The sequence below is a fragment of the Chiloscyllium punctatum genome, chromosome 1 (assembly GCF_047496795.1).
Source record: "Chiloscyllium punctatum isolate Juve2018m chromosome 1, sChiPun1.3, whole genome shotgun sequence".
Taxonomy (NCBI): domain Eukaryota; kingdom Metazoa; phylum Chordata; class Chondrichthyes; order Orectolobiformes; family Hemiscylliidae; genus Chiloscyllium; species Chiloscyllium punctatum.
Window position 1 is genome coordinate 103,546,816 of NC_092739.1, and position 13,673 is coordinate 103,560,488.

General features: G+C 41.8%; 1 protein-coding gene across 1 annotated transcript in view; it reads right to left on the minus strand.

Annotated features, from left to right (window-relative positions):
- The window catches only part of mrps30 (mitochondrial ribosomal protein S30), a 57,737-nt gene that overhangs the window by 15,806 nt on the left and 28,258 nt on the right, over window positions 1-13,673 (minus strand). The window contains exon 6 of the transcript XR_011960771.1: window positions 486-667. The gene's annotated coding sequence lies outside the window, so the exon portion shown is untranslated. The remainder of the gene's footprint in view (window positions 1-485; window positions 668-13,673) is intronic.

The window sequence follows — 13,673 nt, forward strand, 5'->3', positions numbered from 1 at the left end:
TAGTTTGGAAGATGAATGATGAGGATGGAAAATGGAGTTCACAGAGGGATATGGACAGGTTATGTAAGTGGGCAAAAACTTGACAGCTGGAATATAATGTGGAAAAATATGAGATAATGCACTTTGGCAGGATGAAAAGAGGTGTTGAATGTTATTTAAATGGAGAAAGTCTGCAGTAAGTTGCGGCACAGTGTGATTTGAAGTCTTTCTGCATAAATCATTGAAAGCTAGCATCCAAGATCTGCAGGGAGCAGGCAAGGTCGAATGTCAAGGTCAAGGGTTACGGGGATATGGAAGAATAGTGGAATTGAGGATTACTAGATCAGCTATGTTCTCATTGACTGGTGCAGCAGACTTGCTTGTCTGAATGGCCTTTTCTCTGCTGATATTTCTTCTGGAGAGTGATATTGATCTTGGAGGGACGTGAGGACAGTAACAGTGATAGAGATGGTTTGAAATGGCAGGGAGAAAATGATGGTACTTACCCTTGTGGAGCAGAGAAGGTCTTGACCATCTTATGGCATTGTTGTGCATTCTTTCACAATGTGGAGACTGTACTAACCCTGGTGGCACCATCGGCACAGATTGACAGGGTCTAATGGCATGATCTCCATTTCCAGTCCAGATGAACGAGGTCACCCCTCCTCCAGGACATCAAGGTCCCTGTCTGCAAAGTGAATGCCAAGTTTCTTCTTATCCATTTCATCTAAGCCATTCATAATCTTATACATCACAGTTAAAAGTCTCCTCGGCGTTCTTTTTCAAAAAGAAAGAAACCAATCTTTCCCTTTAACTAAAATACTCCACTTCAATCAATACTCTTGATAACCTCTCAAATGTGATGTTTCTGTGTTCAAAAGCACAGAGTGATTATTTTTTATATGTAACATTATGGCCCTGACAATCTGCAGACTTTGGTATCAGTGTACATGCATGACGGGTCTACTGATGACTATTGGTATTGGTTATTCCTAAATTTGCATAACTTACATAAACTTGTCAGGATACTATTGCCTTAAGTTGTATCTTGGGCTATACATGTGGAGATTTATGGGATTTTCCATTAATATACCTCTTGGCCCCACAATAAATCCCTTTTTATTTCTTTGGCTTTGTTCTGTAATGTTCAATTTAAGGAACATTGGTTAAGCCAATTGACACCAATTAACAATAGTTCCCTATTTACACGGGCTAATGACGTCCCAGCTTGTCACTGGCAGTCACCCAGACTGGCCTGGGTTTGGAATTGCAGTTTATCATTACTGAGCTCCACAACAATGATAAACTGGTTTTTATAATGGCAACGTTTGAACTCAGGTATAGTATTTTTAAGTATTAATTGTCATCTTGTTATTTTGACACATAAAGTAAAATTGGTGCCACTAAGATAAATTGAGCTCACCTGGCAATTAGAATCCTGCTATTAATTTGTATTCAGCGTCAATAAGGTGTCTCTCATCGCATTTTTAATGCTTCAAGTAGATAGCTAAGTCCTTTTGTGGCACAGTGATTGTGTTCCTACCCTGAACCTAGAAGCCTGGGTTCAAATCTCACCTATAGAACATAGAACATAGAACAATACAGCACAGAACAGGCCCTTCGGCCCATGATGTTGTGCCGAACTTCTAACCTAGATTAAGCACCCATCCATGTACCTATCCAAATGCCGCTTAAAGGTCGCCAATGATTCTGACTCTACTACTCCCACGGGCAGCGCATTCCATGCCCCCACTACTCTCTGGGTAAAGAACCCACCCCTGACATCTCCCCTATACCTTCCACCCTTCACCTTAAATTTATGTCCCCTTGTAACACTGTTGTACCCGGGGAAAAAGTTTCTGACTGTCTACTCTATCTATTCCTCTGATCATCTTATAAACCTCTATCAAGTCACCCCTCATCCTTCGCCGTTCCAACGAGAAAAGGCTGAGAACTCTCAACCTATCCTCGTACGACCTACTCTCCATTCCAGGCAACATCCTGGTAAATCTTCTCTGCACCCTCTCCAAAGCTTCCACATCTTTCCTAAAGTGAGGTGACCAGAACTGCACACAGTACTCCAACTGTGGCCTAACCAAAGGCCTGTACAGCTGCAACATCACTTCACGACTCTTGAATTCAATCCCTCTGCTGATGAACGATAATACTCCATAGGCCTTCTTACAAACTCTATCCACCTGAGTGGCAACCTTCAAAGATCTATGTACATAGACCCCAAGATCCCTCTGTTCCTCCACCTGACTAAGAACCCTACCATTAACCCTGTATTCCGCATTCTTATTTGTCCTTCCAAAATGGACAACCTCACACTTGGCAGGGTTGAACTCTATCTGCCACTCCTCAGCCCAGCTCTGCATCATATCTAAGTCCCTCTGCAGCCGACAACAGCCCTCCTCACTGTCCACAACTCCACCTATCTTCGTATCATCTGCAAATTTACTGACCCACCCTTCGACTCCCTCATCTAAGTCATTAATAAAAATTACAAACAGCAGAGGACCCAGAACTGAACCCTGCGGAACTCCACTTGTAACTGGGCTCCAGGCTGAATATTTACCATCTACCACCACTCTCTGCCTTCGACCGGTTAGCCAGTTTTCTATCCAATTGGCCAAATTTCCCTCTATCCCATGCCTCCTGACTTTCCGCATAAGCCTACCATGGGGAAACTTATCAAATGCCTTACTAAAATCCATATACACTACATCCACTGCTCTACCCTCATCCACATGCTTGGTCACCTCCTCGAAGAATTCAATAAGACTTGTAAGGCAAGACCTATCCTTCACAAATCCGTGCTGGCTGTCCCTAATCAAGCAGTGTCTTTCCAGATACTCGTAAATCCTATCCCTCAGTACCCTTTCCATTACTTTGCCTACCACAGAAGTAAGACTAACTGGCCTGTAATTACTGGGGTTATCCCTATTCCCTTTTTTGAACAGGGGCACAACATTCGCTACTCTCCAGTCCCCTGGTACCACCCCCGTTGCCAGTGAAGACGAGAAGATCATTGCCAACGGTATTGCAATTTCCTCTCTTGCTTCCCACATAATCCTAGGATATATCCTGTCAGGCCCGGGGGACTTGTCTATCCTCAAGTTGTTCAAAATGTCCAACACATCTTCCTTCCTAACAGGTATCTCTTCTAGCTTAACAGTCCGTTTCACACTCTCCTCTTCAACAATACGGTCCCTTTCGTTCGTAAATACTGAAGAGAAGTACTTGTTCAAGACCTCTCCTATCTCTTCCGACTCAATACACAGTCTCCCACTACTGTCCTTGATCGGACCTACCCTCGTTCTCGTCATTCTCAGGTTTCTCACATACGCATAAAATGCCTTGGGGTTATCCTTGATCCTATCCACCAAGGATTTTTCATGCCCTACTTCACAGGGATGTAGTACGTTGCTGAACAGGTTGATTAGGGGAAATAGATATTTGCTCATGAGGCAGAGGGAGCTTCTATGTTGTTGTTTAAACAATAGTTATCTGGTAAAATTCCATCAAGTCAAACAAATAGCAGTTTATGCATTTATGCCTATTCAAATGCAACAATGACATTCCAGTGTACCAATGACAGAGAAATCATCTTTTGGGTGAGAAGTTAAAGGGAAGTTCTATCTGTCCTCTCTGCTGGACATGAGAAATTAGAGCCTTGGACTTCTGTTTGCAATCCTGGTCAATATGTTCCTCTCCATTAACATCATCAAAACATATTAGCCAGCCATTTACCCATTGTTGGTTATGAGAACTTGGTGAATACAAACTGGCATGCATTTTCCTATAATTCAATAGTAATAATACTATTGGTAATATTCTACACTATGGCCTAGAGGTTATTTCCAAGCTTTCTCAACAAAACATTGATCTCATATGTTCATAGAACTTATTCCACTAGTAACAGTGGCTTTGCCAATTATGAGATCTTCCTCACCAGTAAAAGAATGGAGTGTCTCTTTGTAGATACTTTATTAATCAAGTTCAGTTTGGAGTCCTAACCTTGCAAAATAAAAACCTGTGGTATCCTTTGTTCCCAAGTCCATGTTTAATGCTCGAAACTTGCAATCTATTAAAAGTTTCTTTTTTTTTCAAGAAGAAAATAAGGTCACAATGCATTCTGTCTGTAATCTGTTTTCCAGTGAGTTAAGCAGCTGATGTTTCTGTTTGTGTGGGAATGTTGGCACTGACATTGCTGACTGTGCAAAATTCTACAACAAAACTTCTATAACAAAAACAGAAAATGCTGAAAATACTCAGAACGTCAGGCAGCATCTATGGAAAGCAGAACAGAGATAATGAGTGAAATTTAATTCAGTCAAAAACCTGTCCACTTAGAGTTAAAATCAAGTTAAAGAAAGCCAAAATCTTTTGTAACAAGCACTATATTTTTATGTTGTGGATAGATAGACATTTATCAGACTGGACAATCAAGGGTATGGTAGAATCAAGATAGATGGGAATGTAGAATTTGAAGGACAGACAGATCAGACATTATCTTATTGAATAGTGGAACACACTGGTGGGGATAAGTGGCCTACGTCTGCTCTTACTTCATTTGTAGGCTTCAAGCATATATGGAAATAGTAGGTTTGAGGGGAGGAGAAGAAAGAAAAACATCTGTGATGAGGAAAGTCAGGAGTAATTAAATGACAAGTAGATTGATGGTGTAAAATAAAAGGAAATGGTAATGGGGTTTAAAAAAAAGAGACAAAAACATGAACCAAGAGATGATTTAAGTGTGAGACACAGAATCACAGAATGTTATGAAGCAGAAATTGATATAAAGCAATTTATACACTGGCTCTCCAAATGAGTGTCATGTCTTAGTGTCAACCTCCAACTCTTCCCTATAACTCCATACATTATTTCTAGTTAAATGATGATCCAGTGCCCTCTTGAATGCCTTCCATGCAATACATTCCAAACCTGAATCACTCACAGTGAGAAAAAGTTCCTTCACAAATCATATTTACTTTGTTTGCAAATCACTGAAAATCTGTGCCCTCTTCTTTGTGATCCATTTCTGAGTGGTATCGTTTCTCCCTATCTACTCTGTCCATTCCTCTCACGATATTGAGAACAAGTAACAATCGAACCACAGTACCAACCAATGGTCACCTGTGAAAATGAGAATCTAACTAGGGAAGGTGATGGCCTAGTGGTATTATCGCTGGAGTGTTAATCCAGAGATGACAGTGTGGTGCTGGAAAAGCACAACAGGTCAGGCATCATCCGAGGAGCAGGAGAATCGACGTTTCAGGCAAAAACCCTTCATCAATAATGAGCACTGTTAATCTAGAGACCAAGGTAATGCTTGGAGACCAGGGTTTGAATTTTGCCATGGCAGATTATGGAATTCAAATTCAATAAGTATCTGGAATTAAGAGTCTAATGATGACCATGAATTCATTTTCAATTATTAGGAAAACCCATCTGATTCATCAATGTCCTTTATGGAAAGAAAGTGCGTCTTTACCTGATCTGGCCTATGTGTGACTCCAGACCCAGAGCAATGTGGCCTACTCTTAACTGGTGTCTGGGTAATTAGGGAAGGGCAATAAATGCTGACCTAGCTAGTGACACCTTCAAAAAAACCCACATTGCATTGATATTCAATGGCATTGCCATCACTGAATCCTGAACTATCAAAATCCTGGTGACTATCATCAACAAAAACTATTTAAGTATTCTTGCTATAAAATCAAATAAGGGTCTTGGAAATCTGCAGTAAGTAACTCATTTCCTGACTTTTCAAAGCCTGTCCACCATCTACAAGACACAAATCAGCAATGTGATGGAATATTCCGCACTTGTTTGGATGAATACAATTCCAACAATCCTCAAGAAGCTTAACATCAAAAACAACAAACAAAACTCATGTCATTTACAAAATACCTTACAAGAACTGTAACAAACACTACATTGGACAAACAGGCAGAAAACTAGCCACCAGGATACATGAACATCAACTAGCCACAAAAAGACATGACCCACTCTCACTAGCATCCTTACACACAGATGGGGAAGGACAACACATCCATCCTAGGACAGCGACACTCATGAGAAATCCTAGAAGCATAGCATCCCAACCGGAACTCTATCAACAAACACATTGACTTGAATCCCATTTACCACCCCCCTATAAAAAGAACAGGATCTGACATCACCACAGGAAATGACATCACCAACCCAAGGAAACCTAAACACAAAAATAGAAAGTGGGCCACGCCACCAGTGCTTCATCTGGAAACTCACTGAAGATGTTACCTAGTATGGTGATGAAATGTCTGAAAACCAATCTTCAAACTTCGTGAGCAAACTTACAACCAGAAGCTCAACATCATCAAGGACAATCATCCCACTTAATTGGCATCACATCCACTGCCTTTATTGTTCACTCTCCACCACCAATGCATTGTGGCAATAGTCTGTTTTATTTCCCAGATGCACTGCAGCAACTAGAAAAAAACACCTATATATACAAACTGTACCACATATAAAGACATGAAGCAGGTACATCACCACCTCCATGTCTGACACACCATCATGACTTGGTACTTTATCACTTTATTTAATGGTTCCTGCATGAAAATCCTGGTACTCCCTTCTGAACAACATGATGGGTGTAGCTATACTCCAAGGACTGGAGTAGTTCAAAAAGATGATGCATTGGAGGTCTAGTAGGGGAAGGGTTTACACAATGAATGGTAGGTGCCTAGGGATTATTGAGGGACAACATGACCTTGCTGTACAAGTCTATAGATTTGTAAAGTGTCAGCCCATATTGTTAAGATGATGAAGAAGGCGTACAGGATGTTTGTCTTCTTTAGCCAGGACATAGCATATAGAAATAGGGAAGTCTTATTGCAACTTTATAGAGTGCTAGTTAGATCACAGATGGAATTTGCAGTTCTAGTTGCCACATTATCAGAAGGTTAAGACTGTACTAGAAAGGGTGCACAGGAGATTCACCAGAATATCAGTTATAAGGAGAAAATGGATTGCCTAGATTTGTTTCCCTGGAGCAGAGGAAGCTGGAGGAGATCTGATTGAGGTATACAAAATTGAAAGGCATAGATAGGGGAGCTCCTGAAAATCTTTTCCGCATAGAAGACATGTGTAAGGCCAGAGGCCATATGTTTAAGGTGAGAGTAAGTGGTTTAGAGATTATGTGAGGGAACATTTTTTCACCTGGGGTGGAGTAGAAAAATGGAACGCTCTGCCTGAGAAGATGGTGGGGATGTACTGTCACAATGTGTAAGAAACATCTGGATGAGTACTTAAAATGCCATGGCATAGTGAAGAGGAAGTGCAGGTCAATGGGATTAGAATAGTTAGGTATTTATTGGTCAGCATGGACATGATGGGCCGATACTATACATGATGATACTATATAAACCCTCGAAAATGTAAGATTGATAAAGAAGACATTTGATACTCTCATAACTAAAACTAAATATGGTCAAAACGGAAATGCTGTTTAATGAATGTACAAAACATTTGCATAATACTTTTGCAATGTGAAAGATAATATCATGAATTGGTCCACAATGTTCACAGAATGTGATAATCATAAATGAGCCTCCACTGAAATTGACACTGAATAGACCTGCTCTTATTTTAATTAGGGATTTAACTTTTTTAATCTTTCATAGGATTGGATATTGATAGCTTGGCTATCATTTATTGCCCATCCCTAATTGCCCTTCAGATGCTGGTGGTGAATTGCTACACTTCAGGGATGGTAGGTGCGCCTACAGAGTTGTGGGGGGAGGGAGTTCCAGCACTTCAATAAACAACAGTTGATATACTTCCAAGTTAGAATGGTGAGTGAGAAATGAAAGGGAACTGTTGACGGAAGGTCCTTTGATGAATTACAGAGCATCTTGCAGATGGAACAGACCGCTGTCATTGTGGGCTACTGGGAATGATTATTGAAAGTGCTGGATTTGATGTCAATCAAGTGGGATGATTGTCCTTGACAATGTTGGACTTCTTGAGTGTAGATGAGCTACACCCATCCAGGCAAGTGTGGAATATTCCTTCACACTCCTGACTTGTGCCTTGTACATGGTGGACAGGCTCTGAAAAGTCAGGAGGCGAGTACTTGCTGTAGGATAACTGGCCTCAAGCCTGTTCTTACTGCCATTGTATTTACATGGCTATTCTAGTTCAGTTTTTGGTTGGTGATAACTCCCTGGATATTGACAGTGTGAGTTGAGGGATGATGAATGGATTATCTCTTGGTGAAAATGGTCATTTCACGGCACCTGTGTGGCACAAATATTACTTGCCTCTTATTAGTCCAAACCTGAACACTGTCCAATTCTTGTTGTACTTGGGCATGGACTGCCTCAGTATCTGAGGAGTCATGAGTGGTGCTAAATATTATACAAACATCAGTGAACAATCTCACCTCTGGTCTCATGATGGAGAGGAGGTCACCGATGAAGCAGCTGAAGTTGAGCTTTAGGCACTACCCTAAGGAACCCATGAGCTGCCCTGGAGCTGAGATGAATGATCTCCAACAACGCAACCATCTTTCTTCATTATAGGTATGAGTCTAACAATTGGAGTTTTCCCTGATTCCAATGACTTTAGTTTTTGTTAGGATACTTTGATGCCAGATTCAGTCAAACAGGGATGAGTTGTCAAGGAAGGCTTCTCTAATTTCCCAACTTAAGGATAGCTCTTTTCTCTACATTGGACCAAGGCAGTAATAAGGTGAAAAGCTGAGTGAGTTAGGCAGAACTAGGAGGAGCTGAAAATGTGTTGCTGGAAAAGCGCAGCAGGTCAGGCAGCATCCAAAGAACAGGAGAATCGACGTTTCGGGCATCAGCCCTTCTTCAGGAATGAGGAAAGTGTGTCCAGCAGGCTAAGATAAAAGGTAGGGAGGAGGGACTTGGGGGAGGAGCGTTGGGAATGCGATAGGTGGAGGGAGGTCAAGATGAGGGTGATAGACCGGAGTGGGTTGGGGCGGACAGGTCAGGAAGAAGATTGCAGGTTAGGAAGGCGGTGCTGAGTTCGAGGAATTTGACTGAGACAAGGTGAGGGGAGGGGAAATGAGGAAACTGGAGAAATCTGAGTTCATCCCTTGTGGTTGGAGGGTTCCCAGGCGGAAGATGAGGCGCTCTTCCTCCAACCGTTGTGTTGCCATGGAGGCGATGGAGGACTCCAAGGACCTGCATGTCCTTTGTGGAGTGGGAGGGGGAGTTGAAGTGTTGGGCTACGGGGTGGTTGGGGTGGTTGGGTTGGTTGTCCGGGTGTCCCAGAGGTGTTCTCTGAAACGTTCTGCAAGTAGGCGGCCTGTCTCCCCAATATAGAGGAGGCCACATCGGGTGCAGCGGATGCAATAGATGATGTGTGTGGAGGTGCAGGTAAATTTGTGGCGGATATGGAAGTGTCCCTTGGGGCCTTGGAGGGAGGTAAGGGGGGAGGTGTGGGCGAAAGTTTTGCATTTCTTGCGGTTGCAGGGGAAGGTGCCGGGAGTGGAGGTTGGGTTGGTGGGGGGTGTGGACCTGATGAGGGAGTCACGGAGGGAGTGGTCTTTTCAGAACGCTGATAGGGGAGGGGAGGGAAATATGTCCCTACTGGTGGGGTCCGTTTGGAGGTGGCGGAAATGACGACGGATGATATGTTGGACATGGAGGTTGGTGGGGTGGTGGGTGAGGACCATTGGGGTTCTGTCCTGGTGGCGGTTGAAGGGCCGGGGCTCAAGGGGGGAGGAACGGGAAGTGGAAGAGATGCGGTGGAGGGCATTGTTGACTACGTCTGGGGGGAAATTGTGGTCCTTGAAGAAGCTGTCTGCGAGCTGGCGTTTAGCCTCAGCGTTGTAAAGGTCGGTGCGCCAAACTACTACTGCGCCTCCCTTGGTTTGATGGTGAGGTTGGGGTTGGAACAGAGGGAGTGGAGGGCTGCACGTTCCGAGGGTGAGCGGTTGGAGTGGGTGAGAGGGGTGGAGAAGTTGAGGCGGTTCATGTCGCGGCGACATCTCAGCCCAAACTTGGCACACCAGCCTCATTCCTGAAGAAGGGCTTATGCCCAAAACGTCGATTCTCCTGCTCCTCGGATGCTGCCTGGCCTGCTGTGTTTTTCCAGCACCATATTTTTCAACTGAGTTAGGCAGAACCCAATCTGAGCAAGTTTCTGTTGAGTAAGCACTGCTTTCTAATATTATTATTGAGACCATTCATCATTTAGTTAATGTTTGTTGGGGTGCAATTGACTGCATTGGAGTTTTGTGGACAGGACGTTCTTGGGCAATTTTACACATCTACACAGAAGTAGACAGCTTTTTGTTGGGAAGGAAATCAAAGGTTAGCGGGATAGATGGAAATGTGGAATTTGAAACACAATCAGATCAACCATGACCTTATTGAATGGTAAGATTGGCTGTGGGGCTGGATGGTTACTTCTGCTCTAAATTCATATGTTCATATTGCTAGATAGATGCCAGTATTATAACTGTACTGAAACAGCTTGGCTATGGGCCCAGCTACTTCAAGAGCACAAATCTTCAGGATTATGAACATTCAAAAATGGCAGGCAAATAAGACTCAATGGTTCATCAGGTTTCTCCCACAGCGTTAAATGTTCAAGATCATTGGAATTTTGCAGAATTCCAGAAGACTACTGTTATGTAAAAAATCACACTTTGGTCTCTGGGAAGGAACGGGCTGACTGACATGTTTGCGGCTAGATCCTGAGCATTGATGGGGCATTGAAGGCTTCTGGGGTCTAATAGCACTGACTGAGAGCAGCTAAGTGCTAGAAACTAAGGAACCATGATGAGAAGCGAAAACATCTGACAGCAGGCAAGAGACTGAAATATTCTAAAGTCTGAGATGAAGAGAAGAATAAAGTAATTAAGTTATGGAAACTAAATTTCAATGGAGGAGCCAGGATAAAAATTATTTACCATTCATTTCCTTCAAGTAAAATTCTGAAACTTTAAGGAACTATTTTTAAGACATCTTTATTTTATAAATAATTGGAGCCACATATCCATCTACCCTTGACAATGGACAATACAGAAAATAATAGGTTAATTTTTGACAAACAGAAATGATGTTGGAGAGAGAAAAATAGCAAAGGTGAAGGACATGAAGTAATAAAAGGGAACAGAAGGTAAACACATGCAGGTGCGAGTGAAGAGAAAAGTGAAGGAGTTAAGAGAGTATAGCTTTTTTTGGCAGAATTGTATCTTTCAGCAACCTGAACCTTAGCGGAATCAAAAGTTGTTGTTGGGGCTCATACTGATTAAAAAATTGGAAGTTATTAAATTAGAACTTCTTTGTCAATGTTCTTGTCAAAAACAGCAATTGGCTTGAGTGAGAGCATGTGGCCGAAGAGTTGTACGAATATGGTATGTGCGAGTAAGTCTGACCACATAAATTCAAATCTATATTTCTTCCTGACATCCCTGCCATTACTTGCTGGATGTTCAAGTCTTTGTGCTGACGGCAAAGATTCAGTGATGCTTATGACTGCACATGTGGTTATTCTACAATTCAACATTGCTTTTATGAAGCTTGCAATGTACACACTGCCCCCTGCTGCTAACAGCTGGATTATTCTAGATATTCACAAAAAGTAAATTCAAACACATCCAATTGATAGTGAAAGTAAATGGAAAATCTCCACATTTAAATTATAAAAAATCGTGACAGCTAACTGATGAAACCCACAAGATATCCCACTTAGCTTCTAAACGCTATAACTTACAAAATGTTTTTGTTTCTTTATTTTGTTTTTTGCTGTTGTTGTTTCTTTAATGAATCTTTCTCATCTGCTCACAAGTTTTGTGCTCTATATGTGAAATAAATACTGATAGATTATTAGTAGCACTATAATTCTCAAATTTTGATGAAAAATGATGGTCTCACAATGGTGCATATAAATACACATAGAATACAGAGGAAAAAGTAGACCATTCAAGCCTGCTCAGCCATTCAATAAAATGATGGCTGAACTGCTGTGTGTCAAGTTCCACATTCTCTCTGCCCTCAATAACCTTTGATTCTCTTGCTGAGCAAGAATCTATTTACTTCCACCTTAAAATTATTCAATATCACTATTGCTACTTTCTGATGCAGAGAATTCCGAAGATTCACAACTCATCGACTGAAGAAATTTCTTACTTCAGTCTGAAATGACCAGCCCTTTATTGAGACTGTGTATCATGTTTTAGATTCTCTGATAAGGGGAAAACAACCTCTTGTTATCTATCCTGGGTAGCAGAGCAATCTTGGGGTCTGTGTTGTCTATTCCTGGTTTTATCATTTAAATTCTTTAAAAACCCAGTAAAAGCTGAAAGAAACTGACTAAGATATTTATATCTTATTCAAACAATGATGTATAAGTGGGTAGATTTTCAAGATGCATTGCAAAAGTTCACAGAGATTCCTTAACAGCACTTTCCAAACACCCAACCACTGCAATCTAGAAGGCCAAGGCAGCAGACCGGAACACCGCCATCTCCCCTCCAAGCCATGTATTCTTCTAATATGTGTTCCTTCCATGTGACTGGGTCAAAATCCTGGAAATTTTTCCCTAACATCATTGTCAACACACCCACATAAATGGACTCCAGTGATTCAAGAAGGTAGCTCACCCTCAAACACACTCATGAGGGCTGGGCTTTCAATGCTGACCCAGCCAGCAATGCCCATATGCTCATGATGAAAAAATAATACTTAATCAAGAATGATTCTAGGTAATCAAAGATGGAGGATGGGAAAAATTTCTGGCTGTGGAAGCTGCTCCTTTTTTTTGAGGTATTTTAGGTGCTGGAGGTGATTTCCTCAAATTCCAGGAGCAGCAATTACTGTTTTATATGCTGTTGCACTGTTTTGGAATTTTGGAAAAAAGAGTCAAAACAACAGCAGTTTTAAAAGAGAGAAGAACAGACAAAGGAAGCACATGGTGAGGACAGTGTAGGAGAGAGAGATATCGCTGGACAGCGGAGTGCAACTGGGAAAATGAACAGAGAATTTCACAACTAATCTTGGAGGAACCGGTTTTGGCGAAGTTCACAACACAGAATCAGATAAGTTAATTGTTGTTTTAAGTCTGTCCAAGAGAAAGGCTGTATTAGTGAGTACAGTAGGTTCTTTCTTGATTATATGTTTTTGGAGAAAAGTCTCTTGATTAAACTTAAAATATAAGCCATAGCTATTAATTTAACCTTCCTTTTGTAAAGGAAGAAGACGGTATCATTTTCTGGGTCTGTAGATTGTGAAGGAGCAAAAATGGCCTTTGCAGTGATATGTACTTCTTGTCAGATATGGGAGTTTAGAGAGACTTTAAGGGTTACTGCGGATTATATCTGCCATAGATGCTGTTGGATGCAAATCTTACCAGACCGAGTGGATTGGTTGGAGAGACAGATAGAAGCGATGAGGAATTTGCAACAGCAACAGTATGTGATGGATGGCAGTGATAGGAAGGGGGGAAAGTCTCAGATACAGTCACATAGATGGGTTACCTTCAGGAAGGGAAGAGAGGTAGGCAGCTAGTGCAGGAGTCTTTTGTGGATATACCCATTTCAAACAGGTATGCTGTTTTGGAAAATGTAGGGGTGATGGATTCTCAGGGGAACGGAGCACGAACAGCCAAGTTTCTGGTATTGAGACTGGCTCTAATGCAACGAGGAGTACGTCAGCTCCAAGAGA